At 34.2% G+C, this 25350-nt stretch overlaps 1 protein-coding gene across 8 annotated transcripts in view; it reads right to left on the bottom strand.

The window, feature by feature from the left end:
- Positions 1-25350, bottom strand: part of LOC146995473 (cullin-5-like) — a 154301-nt gene that overhangs the window by 79781 nt on the left and 49170 nt on the right. Inside the window, exon 1 of one of the 8 annotated variants that reach the window (XM_085823997.1) lies at positions 905-1148. The exons of the other annotated variants lie outside the window; for them this stretch is intronic. The gene's annotated coding sequence lies outside the window, so the exon portion shown is untranslated. Of the gene's footprint in view, positions 1-904; positions 1149-25350 lie in introns of those variants that run through there. 8 annotated transcript variants of the gene reach the window in all.

Raw genomic sequence — 25350 nt, forward strand, 5'->3', positions numbered from 1 at the left:
AGTAATAAATTATGATAGTAGAATAATTAATCTTGTAATAAATTATGATAGTTAAATTAATAAATACTGTTTAATTTGTGTTTTTAATACATATACTCAGTTATTTACACACATAAATATATATATATATATATTTTATTTTATTTTTTTATTTATTTATTTTTTTTTTGGGTGTATGCGGTTGTGGTCTTGTATTGTATATGGTTCTATGTTGTTAGTCTGCTGCTGCTTTTTGAAAAATGTATGAAAATGTTGAGAATGAAAGTAGCATAAGTTACTTTGGTTAAATTAATATATACTTTTGTTTGACGACCTTTGTTGATATCTCAGGATGCAAGCATACATATTACTTTATATTCCATGCTAAATACCTTGATACGAAGCATTTTAACACCGTCAATATTTGTTTTTTCCCCAGTAACACATCTATTCACCATTACCAAACACACTCACTACACAAACACACCTGTGAGACACTATTTATTGTAAATGAAGACAGTTTCTTCTCCTTTTAACTACACTCATGGACACAATCGTATTTTAGGATATTTTCTACTTCTTTTCGTTTTCTTTCTATAGGCCCTTTTTTTTTTTTTTTTTTTTTTTTTTTTCTTTTTCCCTCTATTATTTTTGGGCCATTTATTTAAAATTTTATTTTGTCCCATCTTTTCTTCCTGGCCTTTTGAACTCGTACAAGATGTACGAAGTTCCTTTTTACTCTCCTCAAATACGAAATTGCCCCTCTTTCTTTATACCTTTCCTCGCACCTATGCTTGATTTTTCGCCCATCGGTGCAGAAAGACTTAGCGGGTGCAAAACAAGACATCTGTCTACTTTGTCTGTCTGTCTGTCAGAATTCCAGAGGCTCGGCATTGCGCAAACCTCAGCAATACTGGCTACCTACCAAAATGTGTCTCCTCACTGTTCCCTTTAGAGGTTTTGTATCAAAATTCTGTATTTCTGCAGAAATTTTACTGCAGTTTCTTCCACTGCTGACAAATCCCACAAAAGCTATTGGATTTTGAAATACATTAAGAATACATACAAAAATGGAGACATTTCTTGACTGAAAGATTGTTATGAGCAGGGTTGCCTGAAGAATAGCTATGCACATGATTCCTAGAGTTTGCAACATTCGGAAAATTTGGTGACTTCTAAGAAGACAGTTGCAATAACACATACATACCAAAAGTTTTATACATACCATGTCTACAGAGATAAATCAGATAAAAAAAAAATTATTATGAAAAAGCATGCTGAAATTCACTACAGGTGGCAGAATCAAATTTTCACACTTTTAAGTTTCATTAATTCAATGAAGTTCATTTATTCATGGGGGGAAAAACTTTTCTTAATAAAAGTTTAAAATTGGGAGATTTTGTGGTCTAGCAGGAGGCTTGGAGATGCAACAAAAAAAGTCTCCCGATAAAACTTAAAGAGTTGGCATATCTTACATGTATATATAGAAAGAAAGAATAGCATTAATAAAACACCCACAAAATGTTTAAATATAGTACAGCTGAAAAATGTGTCCAAAAATGGAAACATTAGCTAAAATGTACTGAGGTATTATATAATCATTAACTTTCCAAGTGAGTGAACCATACATATAAGTTCACAAATAGTAGTTACAAAAATTGGACAAGCTAATTTCAAACCCAAAATCAAATTATGTGTTGGAAGCTGCAATAATTCAGTGGCAATATTTATTAAATACAAAATATACACAAAGTAAAAGAAAATCATATTCCCACTCAAATAAGGAATTGGTAAAAAATTGATTTTTTTTTTTTTTTTTTCCCTTTTGCAACGGCAAACTACTGCTGTAAAAATAGCTTGTTGAAACTCTCACCGACAACCACGTGATTTGCGCATGCGCGCAGCAAAACCTAAAACAGAACTTTTTTTAACTGAACTTTGAAAACTCGTGATGGACGTTTGAGTGAAACATGTAATCCTACTCTTCTGCGTTATATATATATTTTAGTTTAGTGATGTGACTGTAAATCAAATATCTTATTATTATCTTAGAAGCCTCTCTCTTTCTGTGAGTAGTGCATCGATGAATGAAATAAACACTCCCGATACGCCTTTGGATTAGAAAGAAGATCGACTAAAAGGTAAGCCTTTTTACCTTTTATTTTCTAAGAAATTATTATGATTACACATTTTTTGGCATCCCGTACCGCGAATGAAAGCAAATTGTTGATACTTGTTGAATTATTGAATACTAAACAATGACAGAATTCATCGATACATTGAAAAGGAAACGCGGCCACATAAGGGCTGCCGTTACAAAATTAATTGGCTGAATCGAAACTGAATTATCAAAAACAGAAGTGAATGCAGAGGAACTAGAAATTTCCTTAGAACTCTTAAATGAAAAATCGATCGAGTTAAAGCAAATAGATGCCGATATAGAAAAATTAATAGACATAAAGGATCTAGACCAGGAATTAAACGGTGTTGACGAATATCGTGAAAGAATAACTACATTTAAATACAAAGCTAACAAAAAATTGAAAGAAATTAATATAGAACAACAAAAATTTAGTGTGTTAAGAAGCACTGAACAGTTAAGTATTATAGAAAACATTAAAAGCGAAAATCATAATGTGAAGCTTCCTAAACTTACGATTCCGAAGTTTTATGGCGAGAGCTGCGAATGGCTAACATTTTGGAACACTTTTTCATTAGCCATACACCAAAATAAAACGCTTGACGCTATAAGCAAATTTAATTATTTGAAATCCCTTTTGGGAGGTAATGTTTATAACACCATTGACGGTTTCGATTTAACCGAAGAAAATTACGAAACTTCAGTTAAACTCCTCACAGAAAGATTTGGAAATAAAGATGTACTACTAAACGCCCATATAGACAAATTACTGAAAATAAGACCTCTAAAGGATTCTAATGACATTCAAAATTTCCAATTACATACAAAAACAGAATTAAAAGTTATTCAATTACATACAAAAACATATTCGATGTCTTGAATCATTAAATATGACCTCAGAAACATATGGAGCACCTATTTTGCTTAAAACATTGCCTGCAGATTTGGTTTTGGAATATAATAAAACACTTCGAAAATAAAATTACGATTTGAATCACCTAGTGGAATTTCTTTCTCAGCAATTAATTGCAAGGGAAAAGCTTTGCAATCGAAAGAAGCACCGTCAATTTCTCCTCATACAACCCCCTCCCCCGACAAACAAAACGCGAAAGCAAGCTGTCAACTTGGCATGATAAACGGGTACCAGATGTATCGTCTGCCTCGCAGTTGCTGTCTACAAATGAGAATCAAAATTATAAACATTCAAACTGCATATTTTGCGATTCAGATCATGAAAGTTATGAATGTCGGAATGCGAGTCGTTTAACCTTAGATGAAAAAAAGCAAAAATTGCTGAATCACGGATTCTGTTTTAAATGTTTGAAACGGAACCATATTTCCCGCTTATGCAAAACCAAAGTTAAATGTTCCATATGCGGTAAAGCTCATTTGTCAATAATGTGCAACTCTCACGGAAATAATTCTACAGACATTATTGGGGATGAAAATAATAAAAAAGACTGTGTTCTGACAAATAAATCTTGCATGCAGTTAGTAAATTTGCAAACTTTAATATTAAAACTTCGTGGGGATGGGATCGAAAAATATGTGAGAATTTTAATAGATAGTGGTTCCCAGCGATCCTACATTTCGAAGTATGCAGTTAGTATAATGAATTATAAAACAAGTGGTAAAGAAGAATTAATCCATGGTTTGTTCGGAGGAATTGAAAAGAAAGAAACTCATAGTAAATATTTAATTAGATTGAGTAGTCTTAAAGGTGATTATCACTGTAATTTTCAGGTTTTGGATCAGGATAAAATATGTACTGACATTCCTCAAATTCGTAGAGATACATATCTTATTGAACTGCGAAAACATGGAATTTAACTGACATGCAGAATAAATCTTTGATTTGATGTATGAAAAATCACCTTTAAAAATTCATGTTCTTTTAGGTGCAGATGTGGCAGGAAAGCTTCTAACAGGGAAAGTTAGACAACTAAAATGTGGGTTATCATGCGTACACACTAGATTAGGATGGACAATGATGGGGAAAAATGAAAAGCGTGAGTTCTCTGACAGTACGAAAACTGTATTGTCACTTCATGTTAATGATGCTAAAATTTCGGATTTACGGTGTCTTGACTCGTAATGATGCTAATGATGCTAAAATGATGCTAAAACTCGTTAATGATGCTAAAATTTCGGATTTACGGTGACTTGACTCTGCTACAACCCACACAAGAAAGGAAATTAATGAAATCGCTAAAACATAATTTTGTCAGTCATTAAAGAGAGATAGTGAGGGTAGATATCAGGTCTCTCTTCCTTGGTTAGAAGGGCATGAGGTTTTACCTGACAACAGATTATTAGCAGAGAAAAGGTTAAAATCCTGCATCAAAAATCTTCAGTCAAAAAACTGTCTGAAAGAGTATGAAAATATTTTTAGCAAATGGGCTGAAAAAGGTATTATAGAATCTGTTGAAGATAAGAAAACCAAAAATTGTCATTAACTACCACATAGGGCTGTAATTAAGCAAAGTTCAACCACAAAGATTAGACCTGTGTTCGATGCCTCAGCGAAGGAAAGGAATGGTGTGTCCTTAAATGACTGTTTAGAAAAGGGCCCAAATTATTTGGAATTAATACCGAGTATTTTAAACAGATTTCGCCTAGGTAAATACGGGGTTATCTCAGATATATGTAAGGCCTTTTTGCAAATAGGTGTCTGTCTTCGAGATAGAGACTTTCTTAGATTTCTCTGGTGGGAAGAAGGAGATTCCGAAAAATTTAAAATATATCGACATAAGCGCGTTGTGTTTGGCGTTAATGGCAGTCCTTTTTTTCTCGCCGCCACACTGAATTATCATCTCGAGAATGTTCCTGAACATCAACAAGAGGTAGCTAAGAAATTAAGTGAATCAATGTACGTCGACAATTGTGTGGCCAGCATTGATACTATTGAAGGACTAAACACTTTCATTAATGTGTCGAAGGAAATTATGTCGACTGCTAAATTTGATTTAAGGGGATGGTGTTACAATGAACCTAGCAATGAAACTTTAAAAGGAAATCCTTGCAATAAAGACTCCGATAAAACCGTATCAGTTCTGGGGTTGAAATGGAATTTATCAAATGACACTTTGTCCTGTGACTTTAAAGATAGTTCTGTGAAACAGCCTGTCAACAAAAGGAATATATTGTCAATAGTACACAGGATTTTTGATTCGATTGGTTTTACAGCTCCTGCACTCTGATTCCTAAGCTAATGCTTCAAGAATGCTGGAAACAGTAGATTTCATGGGATAACAATTTACCTAAAAGCATTTCTGACAAATTTGAAAGTTGGAAAAATAAATTGCACAATTTGGAAAAAATAGCTATACCCAGAAGAATTTTTGCTGACTCCGAAAGAATTTCCGATTTATCTTATTAATGATATTTATCTTATTCCGATTTATCTTATTATTATTATCTCTTATTAACGTGTTTCGTGACTCGAGTAAATATGCCACATGCATATTTATGCGAAGCTGTAATGAAAATTCCGTTACATGTCAGCTCATCTCAGCTTGATCCAGAGTGGCACCTATCAAGCCGATTTCCATACCACGACTAGAGCTCTTAGCTTGTACGATTGGTGCTAGACTAGCACATCGTGTTAAGGAAGATTTGAGACTAGAAAGCTTGCCTATTTATTATTGGAGTGATTCTATGGATGCATTATTTTGGATAAAAAAGAATGAAAACCGGGCCGTTTTCGTTCACAATAGAGTGAAAGAAATCCGTACTCTAAGTAATCCAAACGACTGGAATTATATTCCTGGAACACTAAATCCAGCTGACCTCCCTTCCCGAGGATGCAGTCCGGAAACCTTAGTCAAATAGAAATGGTGGGAGGGTCCCGATTGGTTGAGAAATGATTCAGAAAAATAGCCTACCTCTGAAATTGTACTGAATTTTGACATTATAAATGCTGAAAGAAAGAAGACAATAATTTCTGCAGTTAATTCGAATGCTATGACTGAAGTTAATTTTGATAAGATTTCTTCGTACAATACCATTCTAAAGATAATATCTTGGATCTTCCATTTTGTTAAAAATGTCAGACTAAGTCCTAATGATAGAACTTATGGAACAATTACAGCGGAAGAAATTAAAGGAGCCGAACTAACTCTTTTGAGATTAGTGCACAGCAAATCATTTTCTGGATTAGATGACAAAAGATTACGTATACTTCAACCAATGATTGATTCTAACAGAATCCTTAGGGTTAAAACCAGAATTCTGAGAAGAGATGATGCAGAAAATTTTCGAGTTTCTATTATTCTTCCTTCAGATCATCCTATTGTAGTAAAATTAATTAGAGCTAAACATGAAATGAACAATCATGCAGGAGTACAATTTTTAATATCTGCTTTATGAGAACAATATTGGATTTTGAAAACACGAAAGACTGTCAAGAAAGTCATAAGAAGCTGTGTTGTATGTCAGAGGTTCGATACTAATTCTTTGAAAACACCCATTGCTGCTCTCCCTGAAGACTGAGTAAGAGAAGCAGCAGTCTTTGAGATTGTAGGTGTTGACTTGACTGGATCGTTGATATTGAAGGGAAATCAAAAATCATGGATAGTGATTTTTACCTGTGCTGTTTTTCGCGCAGTACATTTGGAATTGATTTTCTCGCTATCAACTGAAAGTTTTCTGCAAGCACCGAGACGTTTCATTGCTAGACGTGGAAGACCCCACACCATCTATTCCGACAATGGAACGAATTTCAAAGGAAGTGATAGATTATTCAAAAGCTTAAATTGGGATAAAATCTTAGAATAAGCTAGTATCCACAGAATTACATGGAAATTTCTTCCGCCATCAGCTCCCTGGTAGGGAGGATGGTGTGAGCGATTAATAGGAGTCCTGAAAAGAATCCTTCGCAAAGTTTTAGGACGATCATCTCTGAATCATGAAGAAATTATAACAATTTTGTGTGACTGTGAAACAATAACGAATAATCGTCCATTGACATATGTCTCGGAAGATGTTGAAGATTTATCTCCGATCACACCTTCCATGTTTCTCCATGAGATTCAATACATTGGAGTTCCTGATCTGGATAATATAAATGCGAAATCTTTAAACAAAAGGCTTATTTATCAACAAAAACTTTTACAAGATCTAAGTAAAAGATTTCGAATCGAATATCTCGGACAGTTACAGCAAAATTATGAACATGTAAAAGCTTCACAACCTCTGAAAATAGGAGATCTTGTTTTAGTGTCCGATGATAATAAGAAGCGAACAGACTGGATATTGGCGAAAGTAACCGAGGATTTTCAAATCTCGGAATGGACATGTGCGTTTAGTTAAGGTCAAGACTAAGCTTGGAGAAGTTTTGCGACCAACCAAGTGTTTGTATCCTTTGGAGATAACATCATCAGATGAATAGTCTAGATTTAGAAATGTGGCAAGCAGCTCTTCTGGTGAACCAGAGACTTACTGCGATCCTGATATTCGTAATGACTTGCCTCAAGATCTTAATAGCGAAAAGATTCCATCGATGATTAGAAGAACTGGTCGAATGGTAAAGCCTGTTCAAATGTTACAGTTTTAAATTTGATTTTTCAGCAAATTTAAAGCTGGGAGTATGTTGAAACTCTCACCGACAACCACGTGATTTGCGCATGTGTGCAGCAAAAACTAAAACATTAAACTAAAACTTTTTTAACTGAACTTTGAGAACTCGTGATGGACGTTTGAGTGAAACATGTAATCCTACTCTTCTGTGTTATATACTATATATTTTAGTTTAGTGATGTGATTGTAAATTAAATATCTTATTATCTTAGAAGCCTCTCTCTTTCTGTGAGTAGTGCATCGATGAATGAAATAAACACTCCCGGATATGCCTTTGGATTAGAAAGAAGATCGACTAAAAGGTAAGCCTTTTTACCTTTTATTTTCTAAGAAATTATTATGATTACACATAGCTAGTAAACAATACCAAACAAAACAAATGGTACTCAACATATTATCATAATCACTTTATCATTAAGTACCCCCCTAAAATGTGTTACACTCTGGCAACCATGCACATAATCACTCTTCAGACAACCATGCATATAACAATTCTTCAGCCAAACATCACCATTTTTGTACGAGTTCCTTTTGTTGTAATCAAAGTTCAAACATTTTTTATAGATGAACTGTGATACTTTTGCCTAAAATTTGATTTTAAAATATTTGCCACCAACAGAAAGACTAAAGTAACATTTCAACAAGATTATAGCATTTTATGCAAAATCACTAAAGGGAATAATGACATGATGTGTTTGGTAAATAGTCGGTGAGCAATGAAAAGGGTGTGATATTGTCTGATTTTTTTTAAAAGTGAAAACAGATTAATGTGTACATGAACAGAAGACCAGCATAAATTACATAAGGATTTGCAAAAAAATGTTGAGTATTAATTTTTTATGTAGCATATAACCCAGTGGTTGCCAAACTTTTACGAGTCACTAGATCTTTTCTCAATTAAAATTTTTTCACGATGCCCTCCCTACCCTAAGTAAATGTAAGGCTAATCATAAGTAAGAGATAAGAATAAATAAAACTCATGTATCTTAATTATTAAACATTTTTTGTTACTTTATTAACAATAAATTAATAATTAATGTGATGGATGAGACTACTAATCACAGCACACTTTCTCAAATCATGCAATTAAACTGGATATGGCCACTCTCATTTCCTTTTCCATATTGATTTTTGCTCTATATTTACTTTTATTATAGCAGCTGCCAAAAATCCAGCTTTGCATAATACGACATCAAAAATGGAATTAAAATCCACTGAGTCTTATCACTTAGAAAGGGATGTTCATTTTTTATCGAAATGAAAACTTCTACCAATTCCTTGCTGCCAAATTCTGCTTTCAAACTATTGTCGCAAAACAACTCGGTAAGATTCTTTCTTCTGCAGAAGTAAACTCAGATGAAACAACAGTGTTAAATAGATTTGAATCCACGCAAACCTCTCAAAATTTTCATTGAGGAAGCATTTCTCAAACTAGACAATTAGCTGTGATAAACATCCTTCAAACATAGTTCTTCAGAATGATCAAGTTCATTTGACATAAAAAATTGCTGCAATCTTATAAAACAACCTTTGCCTGCATTTTGATCCAATTTTCTTCTTCACAGTAAAGAGTTTTTTTATAAAAGCTGATGCTTTTTCTGTTGACTTCAAAAGGTGCATGTTTTTTCCCTGATGACAGAGAGTAGGGGAATTCACCTTTTCAAAAATTAGGCATAAGTATGTCAATTTTATTAAAAAATTGGGATCAATAAAACCGTCTGCATCTTTGTACCATTTCCTTTAAGGAGAATAAATATTTCTACCTGCGTTGAAAGGTATGTGATAAAACATTACCACGATAGAGCTATTTTGCATTGCTATAGTACAACAAAGATGAGTGTTTGGCTTCCATATCCTCACTTACTTTTTTTAAAAAAACATGCTTTCAGTGGAGAAGATTTTATAAAATACAGTCAAAAGTCGTTAATCCAGACACCCATAATCCGAAATGATCTTTAATCCGGACCTCAAAGCTACAAACTTTCTGCGCATGCTTCAACGTATAATGCATTCACGCATGCGCGTAATACTTTTACGCAAACGCATATGCGTGTGCGCATAATACGTTTACGCATGCGCGTTTAATGTATAACGGACGGTATAAGCTAAGCTAAAATTATCTATTTCAGTTAATGTTGCAGATTGCGTTGTTCCTTAATCTTCTAATTGGATCCGGCTTATTATTTTTTGCAGACTGTTAGAGCAATTTTATAAAGGTAAGCTTGAACTTTTGATTAAGTCAAATAGAATTTCTGATGGTGGAGCTGCCGTAGGATCTACAAAGCGAAAGTATGTTTCGATGCCCATCAAACATAAAGTGGAATTGCTGCAAAAAAATGTATAAAGGCACATCCTTTCATTTTCTAAGAATTCCGAAATCTGTTTATCAATTTCACGCTGCTCTGCGGAAAAAAAAAGGTTCCTGGTTCCTTTTTTACCAAATGAGCTGTAGAAAGCAATGAAAAGATCGTTCGATAACACGATCGAGAAGGCACAGCTTTACCGGCTACCCTTCGCAAGAATATTCTGTTATAGCAACTATAAAGGATCAAATAAAAACAAACAAAAAAAAAATCTATATATTTTTAGCTTCTCCTTTTATTGTTTAGTTAAGCTAAATGTCTCGCTTCAATCAATTAGGAAGGTTTTTACAATATTTTGCTGCATCTCTGTGAAGAGCCAGCAGCTCTCCAAGGCGCGGTAGTACACAATTTGGGAACCACTGATATAATTGCTATTTAAAATCAAAATTTATGTTTTAAATTGCTAAAGTATGTTTTCTTTTGATATGATGATAATGTCTGCCCACTAGCAATAAATGTCAATAGTTTGCAATTTTTTTTTAATTGCAAAAATTGCCAAATTGCACGATTGTGGTTGAATTAATTCGTAAGTACCAAACAATTTCACAACAAAAATTGCTGCAATACAAAAATGCAAAAAATAATAAAAGGCAAATGGACTTTACATCTACTGGTACTCCTTCATCAGGGGATTAGTGTAGCAAGAGAAGTACAAGAAAAAGCCTGTTTCTAAGCTGACAAATGTGCAAATACATGAAATTAATATTAAATTAGAAAAATAAAAATTAAAAATTTTAACTTAATAATATGTGCCTCCATCAATGCAGCTCCTACAGTTTGGGGTGGAAAAGGCACTTTATTCTAATTCGAACAAAGTGTATAAAACAAACAAACAAACAAAGAACAAAGTGTATAAATTCGAAAAAGTATATAAAAACAAAGTGTAAACGAAAATTGAAAAATCAATACAAATTTACATTTTTTATCTTTCTTATATTTTAAATTATATATGTATGTGTGTGTGTGTATCAAAATATGCTTTTTATATTTCTAACATATCTTAAATAGTCTTACATCTTAAATTATATTTTTTTATCAATCTATCTATTTATATACACATACATACACTGACAGAAAAAAAATCCCAACACCAAGAAAAAAATTACTGTAAAGCACTGAAATTTCGGCAATACATTTACTTAAGTAACATATTTAATTGATTAAATTTTCAAAATCACAGGTTAGTTTGACCATGGCAAAGCACTCGAGGGTTATCTGCCTAAGGAGTAGGTATGCCATATACAGTGAAATGTCTTTAATCCAGATTCGTCGGGACTTCGGCGATTCCGGATTATAGATCATCAGTTTAAATCTGGTAAGATGGCATGCAGAAATTATAAAATTAAAAATATGAAACCGCAATTTATGAAATAAAGAGCAATTATGATCTAAAGGGTATCAAAATTTACAAAAAAAAGTTTAATATGTATTTGTTTACTTTATTAAACATTTCTTTCAATGCGCACATGCATAAAGCATACATTACACATAGTCGACATTAGAAAATTGCAACCAGAAAACTATTAAATGTGTATTCGTGATATTTATAATGACGAGGAATTTCATTTAAATCATATCAAAGACGGAGTACATCGAGATGAAATACTACATTTAGTAAGGAATTATAAGCTGAATAAAATAAAAACATCTGCCCTGAAGATAAGGATAGTGCTGACAGATCAACTTCCAGTTCATTGCGCACCGCGTCGTCCCCCCCCCCCTCAGAGCCACGTGAAATTGATAAACAGATTTCGGAATGGTTAGAGAAACAAAGGATATGCCTTTATCCATTTTTTGCAGCAATTCCACTTTTTGTTTGATGGACATCAAAACACGCCTTCGCTTTGTAGATCCTTCGGCAGCTCCAGAATTGGAAATTCTTTTTGACATAATCGAAAGTTCAAGCTTACTTTTATAAAATTGCTCTAACAGGCTGCAAAAAATAATAAGCTGGATCCAATTCGAAGATTAAGGAACAATGCAATCTGCAACATTAACTGAATTAGATAATTTTAGCTTAGCTTATACCGTCCGTTATACATTAAACGCGCATGCGTAAATGTATTATGCGCATGCGTAAATGCATATGTGCATGCGCAGAAAGTTTGTAGCTTTGAGGTCCGGATTATAGATCATTTCGGATTATGGACATCCGGATTAAAGACTTTTGACTGTATATGTGTGTGTGTGTATTTATATTTTTTATCTTCCTAATACATGCAAATTTTCTTACATCTTAAATTATATTTTTTTAAATATCTATCTATTTATACATATACACTCACACTGACAGAAAAAAAAATCCCAACACCAAGAAAAAATTACTGTGGAGTACTGAAATTTCGGCAATACATTTATCTAGGTAACATTATTTAATTGATTAAATTTTAAAGATAACAGGTTAATGCACAAGCATGAGAAGAGTAATTTCAAATGTGAAATGTTGGTACATTTAAACTGGTGTAGCCACCAGAATTTTTAATGCAAGCATACAAATGTTCATGCATTGTGTTGTACAGGGGCTGGATGTCAGTTTCTGGGATGGAGATCCATGCCTGCTGCACTTGGTCAGTCACTACATGGACGGCTAATGTTGGTTGTGGATGACACTGGAGTTGTCGTCCAATAATATCCCATACACGCTCCACTGGAGAAAGATCTAGTGGTCTATCAGGTCAAGGCAACATGTTGACACTACTGACCATGCAGGGTTACAACAGTGGTACGAGGGCGAGCATTATCCTGCTGCAAAACACCTCTTTGTATGTTGTTCATGAAAGGCAGCAGAACAGGTTGACGTAAAAATTTGCAGTCAGAATACATGGGATAACTATGAGAGTGCTGCTGTTGTCATATAAAATTGCTCTCCAGGCCACAACTCCAAGTGTAGGTCCAGTGTGTCTAGGTCGCAGACAGGTTGGTTCCAGGCGCTAAACTGAACTCCTTTTAATCAATGCACAGCCATCACTGGCATCAGAAAACACAACAGATCTCCACTTAATCCTCTAAAGAACACAAGCTTGACACCACTGATGTCGCAAACAGCAGTGGTTTGGAGTCAATGACATGCACACTACAGGGCATCTAGCTCGAAGCTGTCTTTCAAGTAACCAATTAGTAACAGTTCGTTGTATCCAGCAGCTCGAATTTCGGCTGCTCGTAGTATGATGTGCTACAGCCATATGTCAAACACGGCAGTCTTCAATCTCAGTAGGGCCGTGCCAGCTGACTGGAACCCGGCCTTCTTGAGCCTAGTATCTTCCCTTGACAAACAATCATGCACAGTGAATACATTCCTCCCAAGATTTCTATAATATCAAAGAAAGAAAATCTACCTTCTTGTAGCTCTATTACACAACCTCATTGAAACTCACTGAGATGTTGTACTTCTTCATCTTATTAAAGGCATTCTTGACCAACATCAACTCACTACTTCAAATATCAATGATATTGTTGCGTGCGTACAGGTTCGTTACAAAATGAATGCACAAGTCCAATAAAAAATTAACAAAAAATTTATTATTATCACGAAATGCTTAAATTCTCTCAGATATTCTTTCAGTTTTACAATATCTCACAGTAGTTATCTTCTAACTACTCAAACGTTCAAAAGAACTTAATTCAAAACAGCTAAAGAAAGCTAATCCGCGAATTCGCTACAGTCAACAAGAGCAGTTTTCTAAACAACAACAAACTAAGTAACTACTACGAACTGAGAGGTTTTCCTCCTTTTATAAGATTTTAAAATCGTGCGTGAGAATTTTCTAGTACTTTCTCGAAATCAAAAAGAGATATTTATTAAATGTTACATGCACACGCTCTTGTATTTTCAATTTTCCGGCTTAGCTTTCTTTTAATAGTCGTCACGCGCTGCACTGCGCGGGAAATAAAACCATTTAATTTACCATTCAACTAACATAAGCTATTTAAATACCAAATCCGTAACACTGCCCCCTTCCCAAGGACTGCACGTCCCTGGCAGTTCAATCCCTGGACAGGAAGCCAACCTTACAACTGTGGCATAAATGCAATAATAAGCATTACATTACAATAATAAACAACATGAACAATAAATGCAATAAATAAAACAAATCAAATGCTGTCAAATACAAATCAAATACTAAATACACATTTAGAAACAAAAAGGACCATGGTCTTGCACTATTTACAATTATTTACATTACATACTATGGCCATAGTAATGACCTAACCTGTCGTAATGAACGACTTTAGGTTTAGAGCTCGATGACTTACGGATCCGAACCACGACGTCATTCGTTTTGTTTAGGACTGCGTAAGGACCATCCCAAGGTGACTGTAATTTCGGACAGAGTCCTTTCGGACAAGTCGGATTCCACAACCAAACCTTGTCTCCTTTGTTGAATGTATGTCCAGTAGCTCTCGTGTTGCATCTGGTCTTCACTTTCTCCGTCGCCAAGTTCACTCGCTTTCCTGCGGAACGGTGCATCACTTCATAACGGGCCTGGACATCTTGGATGTGCTGCTCAGGCGATGAAGGTGTATCCGTATGGCGATCAAACAGGTGGTCTTAAGGCAGACGAAGGTCTCGACTGAAGAGCATCTGGGATAGAGAATAGCTGGTAGTCTTGCGTTTTTTTTTCGACCCTAGTATGATTTCAGCAGCTTCCTGAGCTGGGTCTTTCGGACAAGGCATCGACATTTCCAGGCGAGGATCCCTGTTGAGGATGGATAGTCATGTCATCAGATGCTGAAAGCAGTTTGTTGTTTTTCAAGTCTAAGGAAAAATTGTATTTCCTTAAAAAGTCCAATCCGAGCATTTAAGAATCAGTGATCTCTGCTACATATGCCGTGTGATGGTAAGCGGCACTTCCAAACATGATGTTAATGTTTACTTTTCCGTCGATGTCGATCTTGTCACCGGACACGGTCTGGAGGGTAACGCAGGGCGGTGTCCAGATAAGTTTGCTTCCCAGTTGTTGAGCCAAATCTTTTTGGATGACGGTAACGTTGGCTCCTGTATCTATCGCCATATTGCAGGGAACTCCATTAATATTCCCATTGATGGACAGTCCGTTACTGTTGCCACACACTGTAGAAATCTCAAGCGCTTTAAAACAGGGTTTTTCATTATCTGGCAACATAAGTTCCTCGATATGGCTATTAATTTTTTTTCTGCATCGTTGCTGGGAAATAGTCTTAATTTCCGTGCTCTGGGGTGTTCTGCAGTTCCTTCGCACGTGGCCTTCTGCTCCGCAGTTCCAGCAGTTTGGTTTCTTGTCACTCCTTTTGCGTCCCATGGCATTTAATTGTCTGTTTAAATCATATGCCTTATTTTCCGTGCTCTGGGGTTTTTTGCAGTTCCTTCGTAGGTGGCCTCAACACCTCAGTTCCAGCACTTTAGGGTCGGTTTCTTTTCACCAACATTTCTTCTCAAGGCATTCACTGGTCTTGTCAACTCATCCGCTTTATTATCCGTGCCCTGGGGTGTTCTGCAATGCCGTCATAGGTGACTTTTAGAACCACATCTCCAACACCTTCGAGCGACTTTGTTCTCACTGCTACTCTGTATCAAAGCGTCGACTTGTCTGGATAAATCATCTAAATGAGCCATCAGTTGATCCACTGGCTCGTGGACTCACATAGCTCTGACTGGGTAGTGGTCTCTATGAGTTGCTTGCTGGGCTGCCTCGAATTTCATGGCGTACAACAGAGCCCTTTTTATATCCTTCACATCCGCAATTCATATAGCTTTCTGTATTTCAGGATCCTGGATGCTGTCGATGAAGTATTCCAGAGGCAGGATTTCCCTTGTTTCTGTCGGGCACTCCGAAAAGGCGAGATGGGACAGCTTTTCAACATCTGTGGCGAGCTCCTGAAGTGTTTCCGTGGTTTTCTGTTGGTGGGATTTTAATTGAAGCCTACTGTAGTCTTTTAAACAGTTTTCCCCAAAGCTCAGCTCCAAGACGCAGGACAGAGCTTCAAAATGTAACCTTTTGTTTTCGGGAAGAGTCTAATGGATATCCGTTGCGTCGGCTCTTAAAGAAGTGGCGAGATGACAGGCCTTAGCTTGGGAATCCCATCCATTTGCATCTGCCACGATCGAAAATTCTGTCTTATACACCTGCCAGGAGGTCTTCCATCATATGTCGATAGCTTCAGAGAGGGACGAGCAGACATGGGTAGAAATTTTAAACCATCCGAAGTGCTCCCTGCCATCGCTACGAATTTCTTTAAAGTGTCAACTTCTTTGGCGACGACAGCAGAAATTCTGTCTTTGATTTGTTGTTCAATATGTCCTTGGACGGCAGAAACTCTTTCTTCAATTTTGTTGGAAGGCCGAAACTCTTCCTTCGACTCGTTGCTCCACAGCCGACACTCTATCTTCTATTTCATCTTTGTCCGCCCGACCACGACTTCTAGCCACGGTCAGCGAACATGTTTCATTCATCCACGCCTTCACAAGTCCACATATGTGTTTGTTCGACACGACGGAGTTAGAAAACCACTTCAAACTCCTTATGATGGACCATTTAATGTGCTAGAAAGACGAGATAAAACGTTTGATCTCGAAATAAAAGGGACTAAGCAAACGATCTCCATAGATAGACTGACACCCGCTTTTGTAACCATGGACTCTTTTCAAGTTGCTTCCAAGAGTGTGAAAAAAACTTCGGACATTTGTATCACCCGTTCTGGACGATTAATCCGACCCCCGCATCGGTATGTCACATTTCGTTGACACTGCGGAGGGAGTATACAGCGGCAGCGCCAAACAGGCGATACGGACTTAAAAACTGTACAGAAAAGCGCCAATTGGCGAAACAGTAAACCCGTTTGGCAAACATACAGGCTGACGGGGAGAGAAGAATTTTCCCCGACAGTCAAGGGGAACTACTTCAACAAATGTGTGCGTCTCTGTTTCGCCGAGATATGTGAACTTGTGTACTCGCATCTGTACTGTGCTCTGAATTTCTTAAGCCGTTATAATGTACCCGGCAACTGTTACTTTTCCTTATTAAATTTGATTATTAATTGTAACATGTCTATCTTATGAAGATTTCGGCTTTCCTAGTTAATGTTAGGGATATTTTCGTATGCACGTGTTACTCACACGTACATCAAAACCAACTCCCGTTCAATGAACAATAATTGATAAAAATACGTAAATACGAAAGTGTTTCGTCTTTACTCGAGTTATAAGTTAAAGCCAAACCGGCTCGTTCAGCTCTGTATTTGTGTTCTTATCTATTAGTAAATTTTGCATTTTAGCCTTTTAAAGGGGTATAATTATGTTGTTCTTATGTTGCGGTTACGTATTTTACAACTTTATTGCATGGGATAGCTATCGATTTATGAGCAATGTAAAAGTGATGGTAGGCGCAACGAGGCCACCATTTATTTGCATTTGAAAGAGCTAGTAGAGTTAGTGATTTAAGTCATTTGGTGCGCTAACTTCCATGTCCGTTTGCATAGGGAGACTAAGCATTAACTTTCAATACTGTATACCAAAATTTTGGTCAGTTTGCCTGTTGGCTGATTTGCTTGTTTGGATGCAGAAACTCTAATTTTAATTGTAAAAATTGTTTTTAACTGTAATAAACGTTTTATATTTTTATATATTTTACAGTTATTAATGCAGGTGTTTTAATAGTCCTTACAAAGAAGTCATGTGGTGGCCACATCATATATTTTATCGGGTGCATGTACCTAATTTAAATATACGTTCATGTCACGTAAGTGGTGAGCGAAAGTGTTTATGATTTTATGTATAAATAAAAATCGAAAGATTTGAGTAGGAGGAAAAGCGATGTGAGACCTTTAGATCGAATATAATATTCTGAAACCAATGCACTGATTTTAGAGAAAAGACAAAAGAATAGTTTAATTAAACTCCCACTTTCCTTAACTCTGTGATTGTGACCCAATAAGTAGTGAAGATAAAAGATTTCCATTCTAAGTGTCATGAATTTTTTCAGGCATGTGTATAAGTTTTAGAAGGATGTTCAGCCAACAGCATTAAGCCAAAGAATCTCTAAGGAGAAGAATGAAAGCTTCCATAGACGCAATGTAAACCTGTTTCGCCTCTGCGCCGCTGTACCGAAGAGCCACGGCTATGCAGTGAAACACCAGCGCAGGGTGAAATTTAAACAGCGCACTTCGAGGAGATAGTAAATTTTTTACTTTGAAATAACTCAAAATGTTTTATTTTCATACATTTCTGGAGTTTTCTGAGCAAAAGGATGTTAGTTGGAATTTTGGGGCGAATTATAGAAATCCTGTCCAATTTTTACTTTCAATTTAAACAGCGAGCCGTACGAAGACAAAATTTAAATGAAATAAATTTCTTAATTCTTTTCTTCTGTAAACTTAAAAAGGGGGGAAAACACATGCCATACAAAACGTAATAAATTTTTATGGATCCATAGTTAAAATTTTACAGTGAAATTTTAAAAGCAAAATTTGCAATAACTAACTGAAACAGAAAAACATAATTAAAGACAATTAAAGGCACCCCTAAATAAATTGAAAACACTGAAATACATTATAATTATCCGACAACAACTTTAAAAACAAATTACCATGAAAACGTTTAGACAATTATTTGGAATGACCATTGTGAAAACCAAGAGCAAAGTTTTCACCCAATAGCCAAAACCATTTCACTTACAGCATTACATTTAAAAAGTCTTTAAAAGAATTTCACATAGCTAAAACCAAGTACCTCTGACTACAACAACAAAGAACGTTTTCGAACAACGTGGTAAAAGATTGCTAACATGGCCGACGGCATGCCGCATTCTTTGATGCTGCTTTGTTGCCTCCTGATGTTATTTCGCACATGCGCAGTGAGGTACGGAGGGTGGATAGCTTTGGAATGGTTTGCCCCTTTAAAGTAAGCTTCAAGGATATACATAATGTGTCTCTTCGGTCTGACGGAGCCACATTTACCCCGGTGAACCTTTACTTCTTCTAGTTAGAGATTCTTTGATTAAGCAGACGCATAATTTAGCTCTATTGGTTCACCGAAGATGAAATATAAGTCACTTTCTCGTTTCCGCTCTCTAGTCATAATCTGTTGGATGAGAAAGTGACCATTGCACGAGCTACCTTAATTCCATTCCCTGAATCCCTTAGTAAGGTAAGCGCTCTGAAAACCCTACGTTGTCTCAACTTATTATATCTTGTTATTGAGGAATGTAGAGAACTGAAACGATATGTTCTATTCACTCGGTTTTCAATGTTCACAATGTCTGTTATGATGGTCGTATGAAATGTCGTCGCCTGATATGATGTCAGAATGACGTCTGATAGTATGGTTTCTTATGGAAGCATATTGTTGAGCTTAAAACTCTGTTCGAGGTATACTGGCTTTTGTGTACATGTACCTATGTACCAAATTCGTAGCCCTGAGTCTATTAGCTAACACGCAGCATGAACGAAAGAAATACACACAGAAACTTCCTTTATATTATGAGTAGAGTTATATATCAGAACATCTTTCATTGCTACATATTCAAAGAATCCTTTTAATAACATTTGTAACAATCAAGTTACTAATAATTGTTTTAGGCTTTTGTTGAATTACAACAAAGTTAATGAATACTTTTTTAACAATGCTAATAAACCATAATCATTAGAGATATCAAATCTAGTGGTGCTAAAATTTTACGTGTGGATCACATTTGCTTAAATTTGTTATTTTTACTGCTGAAAACGAATTCGGGCCATTTTTAGAAATGGGCTTCTTTTTGTTGACAGTATTATGTTACGTTTTTATACCAACATCGTTTATCGACAGCCTATTGGGCATACTTATTTGTTTTGCGATTGCCTTCATTTTGTTTCCTCGAAGAGAAGAGAAACCTCGAAAAAGTAACGATGAAAATACCATTAACCTTAATGAACACAACTATAGTGCCGGAACGAAGGTACATAATTTAGATTTCTTTGATTCATGTGCTGATATTCATGAACATAATGACGATTCCTTTGATGTGGATATAGACAATGACACCCATCTTCTCCAAATTCCTAACGAAGCTTTTGATAATAATCTTCTAAATTTGCATATCGATAGTGACACTGACCACATCGAACGTTTTGCCAAAGATTTCAATAATAATCCCACTGAAGTTTACCATATAAGTGATGGAAATCAATTGAATTACTTCCATGAAGAAGCAGAAAGGAATTTTGATTACCCAAAACCTGATAACTCAGGTAATCAAACAGGCATGAATAGCAGAATAAATATCTTCAACCAGGAAAACCCCACTTTGAATGCCTCTATTAAATCATTGGATGCTGAATGCATTGTATCGCATACCGATCTTGGAGCACAAGGGGACATCAATTTCGGCAATCTCATCAACACAAATAATGAACCAGAAATAAATAGCAAAATGGATCAAGTAGACAGATTAGAAGTGAAACCAATTCAAGAATTTCAAGAACGCCTTATTGATATCGTCGTTGATACCGTCGCTGTTATCTACGTTGATGACGAGAATACTCAACATCCTTCATCACAGCGCAGCAAGCGTTTCACAATTTCAAAATTAAGAAAAGCTTTACTGAAATATTTTCGCTTTAAAAAAATCAAAAATAAACATAACAGTTTAAAGCATCATATCAAAATCTAAGTTTACATAATTTCAATTTATGTTCGTGATACATTTGTTCGAAATGACACCAATCTAATTGACTGACTAAAAATTGTACATTGACTGACGAGAGACTGACTAACTGACGATCACACTAATTGACCAGTGACTGAAGTGACTGAATAAATATAGGACATTGACTAAATAAGAGACGATCTCATTGATTGTATAAATTTGGACATTGACTGACCAGGGACTGGTCATGTGATGATCTCCTTGACTGACTGAAAAACTGAGCTCATAAGCAGAACCTATATTTATTTAATAAAAAAGATACTAATTGGGGAGCCAAGGAAGTGGCTTAATTATGACTAAACTGTGCATTTTGCCAAAATTAAGGCTTTTAATTAAAGCTTAAGAATTATTTTTATTATATTTTTGCAATTACTGCATTTTTTACTATGTTTATATCATATTCTTTTTAAATGCTATTTTATTTTTACTTATTTGTTTATTAATATTTACTTTTATGTTTTTTGTGTTTTCTTATTGTTACTTTTTAAATTTTATATTTCTTTCTCCTTAATATTTTATTTTGCTTAGCATTAATTTTATTATTATTAATATTATTACTATTATTATCTTAATTTTGTATTTGATTTACTTATTTCTAAATTTTTGATTATATTTTTTATTACAATTTCATTTATTATTACCATTTCAAAAAAATTTCGAACTAGTTATAAAGTTTAGACTTTTATTAAAAATTAAATGTAAAATTAACACTTTTGGCTCTCCAATAAAATTTTAATCATTCGTCTTGTCATCTCATTTGTATTAAAGACTTTTGTTTATTATTATTCATTTATGATTTATTATAATATTCAAAGCTTTATTCTTGAAAAACTGCATGAATCATAAAATATTGGCATTTGAGGCAAAACTTTGAGACTTAAGACTCCGCCCTAAGGGTTTCCATTTCCTCGTAATCCATAAGTATATCCAGATCCCAGAGAATGATTTTAAATAAAGAACAATTTAGTTAACAAATTCTTGTAATTTGAATTCGAATTTCATGTAACTCAGAAAATTTTCTTTAGGTAAGCGACCTCTTTAAAAGGAGATTTATTGTTATATGTTTACAATTTGTATATTTTCCCTTTCGCATTTTTATTTTTCGAGTTTGTTCAATTATAAATTCTTATTTCAATTTGGATAATTTTTAATATTGTTTTAAAACTCTTATACAAGTTTGCGAAAGAAGCGCTTTTCCGGTATGAAAAATGCTAGCTAAATTTCGTTAATCGGCCCTGTAGAATGGAAGATACAAAACTGTCACCTTCTAATTCCTTGTACAAATTAAAGTAAGAACTGTAATTGCAAAAACTTTAGTGTACCAGGTTTCAAGAAAACTCTGTGGTTGTGACTCAATTTAACCCACTATAAATCAATTGAAATGATTTTTTTGGCATAGTTTTTGGACAGAGTATATAAGGAGCTCTTTTTTCCAATAACGGATTGTAAAATGAATTCAATAAAGAGATTTTTCGGTATTTGCAAGTATTTTCGTTTCAAGAGATATGTATTTCGATTAACTCGAGAATGAGTAGACGTAGAATATTTTAGTATATGGGAGTGCTATAACATATAGTCGTACTCCTCGCTTTTTCGTGGCAATCGGTCACTTTAACTTGTATAAATATATATATATATATACATATATATATATATATACATAATTTATTTCCTAAACAATATTGATTAATTGATTATATTATCTCCTAAGTTTAATTAAAGTAGAATTATTTTAAAAGTGTGAATCCATACTGGTAAATTATATTTTGAAAGATGTTTTGAAGTAATTTGAAAGTAAAATGTTAATAATGTTTTAATGGGGACTGGAGTTAAACCATCATGAAGAATAAAATTTCAATTGTAAAAGGAAAAATTAAAACATGTAATCATTGTCATTGATCGGAAATTAGTTGACTTTTCAAGGGGAACAAACCAACTCCCGTTCAATGAACAATAATTGATAAAAATACGTAAATACGAAAGTGTTTCTTCTTTACTCGAGTTATAAGTTAAAGCCAAACCGGCAATTCTAGTCAGGCCAAATATTTCCGCGAATAGAAGGAATTATGAACCAATGCTGATACTCAAAGGACTTATTCTTATGAAGCATTTTAGTCAATTCAATTTGGAGTAAAAATCAATTACTGTAGAGAAATTCTATTTAATTCCAGTAAACGTCCCCGACACTTTCATGTTTATGCATTTGAGTACTATATTATTTGTAGAAATTAAATATTGGAAATTATCATTATGAAATCGAATTCAAAGTAATGTTGAAATAAACGTAGAAGATTACAAATTAAGATAAATAATGCAAACTTTGTAAAAACAAATCAAAGACAATATAAAAATAATATAAAAATAATATAGAAAATAATATAAATAAGATCAGTGAATGTACATGAAGATATACGGCCACAAATGGTATTAAGTAACTTACATTCTTTCTAGTGGGGTAGTTTGCAATGTGTTCTCTTCGTGTCTGACTCAGAAGTGTAGGGTGTCCGAAAATTCTTAGCGGCAGTAGGGGCTTTGAATAATATCAGTCGGTAAGACTTGGGTGAAGTAATTTATGGTAGTGGGTGGGACTTGGAATTCTTGAGGGATGTATTTTGTCGAGTTCTTATCTGAGAGAGACTGTCTGTTAAGATTTTTTTGAAATTACTAGTGAATGGAAATTAATTAATTTCTGGCTAATTGTCGTGTCACAATGATTAAGAATTTAAGAAAGGAAAAAGGAATTTTCACTGTCCAAGAGCTGATAGACAGACTAAAGGCATGAAATAGGCCCATTTTTTTAGTAACAGTATAGTAACAGTATATGTCTGAAGACAATTAGCTTTTGACAATATATGCAATTGAGTAATTACACTATATACAAATCTTCCAACTGACAGTCATCCAAGTTATACCGCCTTCTCAGGTTTAGGGACAAATTATCATATCCCTATCAGTTAACTGATTTAGAGTGAGTATTTAACGCCTCCTCTTTTAAGGCAATGGTTGATAAATTGAATGGGAATTAGATTATTTTTGAGAATTTTGATAAGGATCAAAATTTCGCGTTGTAAATCTATTGTATCTGTGCATATAGTTTAATTCGTTGTATTTGATTAATTATAGTATTGTTAATTACTTTTTTGGATATGTTAGAGTTCCAATTTATTAATTTGTTAGTATTGAAATTGAAGTTTCCTGTTTTGTCAAAAAGTAAATATTTTTGTAGTTAATGATTTAAAGATCTAGAAAGTCTATGCTATTTTGTGAATTATTAGTTTTATTAAGTGTAAGACAATTCGGATAAATCTCGGAGTGTTCAATTTTACCAAAATTATTAATTGTAATAAGGTCATCAATATATCTGTAGGTGTGTTTGTAGTAATTTAACTCTTGTGGTTGTAGATTTTTTTGGAAGTTAAATTCTTTGACAAATAAAAAGATATTACAGATCGAGGTGCTGGAATGTAAGCCCATTGGCAATCCTCTGACTTGTTTAAAAAGTTGATTTTGAAACTTGATGTAGTTATGAAAAAGTGTGCATTTTAGGTAGGTTTTCCATTTGTCAAGAGTCATGATATTGAGTATATTAGGGAAAAGTTTAGGTAGATCAAGTAGACTGGTACAGATTTCTTCTAGAGGAAGTGAGGTATATAAGTTTTCAAAATCATAGCAGTTAATGTTTTGGATGTTAATGGTTTGAATGGTATTAATGACATGAGTGTTATTATGAATGATCCAGCAATAGTTATGATTAGTGTTACAATCAGTGAAAATAAATTTACAGATTTTATTAAGTTGAATTGAAAAATAATATTCTACATTTTTCTTTTAATTATTAGTTCCATTAGCTATAAATCTAAATTTTAATGGTGTTTTATGGAATTTGGGAATCGCATAAAGATTAGTAAATCTGTTGTAGTTTGCATTGAAAGTAATATTGAGTTTCTTATGAAAGGTTTTAATCCTGTTTATTATAGATGTTTCTGTAAGGTTGGCTAATTGATAAGTAGTTGCGTTGAGAAGTTCTTTATGAATAATTTCAGCGTAGAATTGTTTTCATATAATGCTAAAGTTATTGTTGATTTATCTATTTTTGTAATAGTAAAAAGCTGTTTTAATTGATTAATATCTGATGTAAGTTGCGACCAATTCAGTGTACTTTTAAATTTGAGGTGACTGATTTCGGTGGATATGCGTTGAAAAATTTTAGCTTTCCATTTTAAGAAGGTATCTATGGGTAAATTCAGTTGATAGCTTGCTTTAACTATAAATTCGTTGATGTTGTTTTCGAGAGTCTTGTAACAGTAATTTGTAGTCATGTTTCTGACTGGTCTAAATTTTGTACCATAAATCATTAGTGTTTTTAGTTGATGGTTTTGTATGATATTCAAGTTGCCAGTAATTATGTGCTGGTGTTGAGAATCTACGTAATTGCTGTAAATTGGTGTCTTACAATGTCATTCTGCAGTTTCATCTATTTCATGGTGGTTAGTGAGCAAGTTGCTTAAGGTCCTTTGATATTTAAATGCAATCATTGGTATTGTGTTAACTGCGGGGAAGTAATCTTTACAATCTCTGATGATTCTTGAGAAATGAATATTGTCAAACTGCGGATGTAGAAAATTGACTT

The sequence above is a fragment of the Stegodyphus dumicola genome, chromosome 9, assembly GCF_044657685.1.
Source record: "Stegodyphus dumicola isolate Sdum_Otavi_A_Nest chromosome 9, ASM4465768v1".
NCBI classification, from domain to species: domain Eukaryota; kingdom Metazoa; phylum Arthropoda; class Arachnida; order Araneae; family Eresidae; genus Stegodyphus; species Stegodyphus dumicola.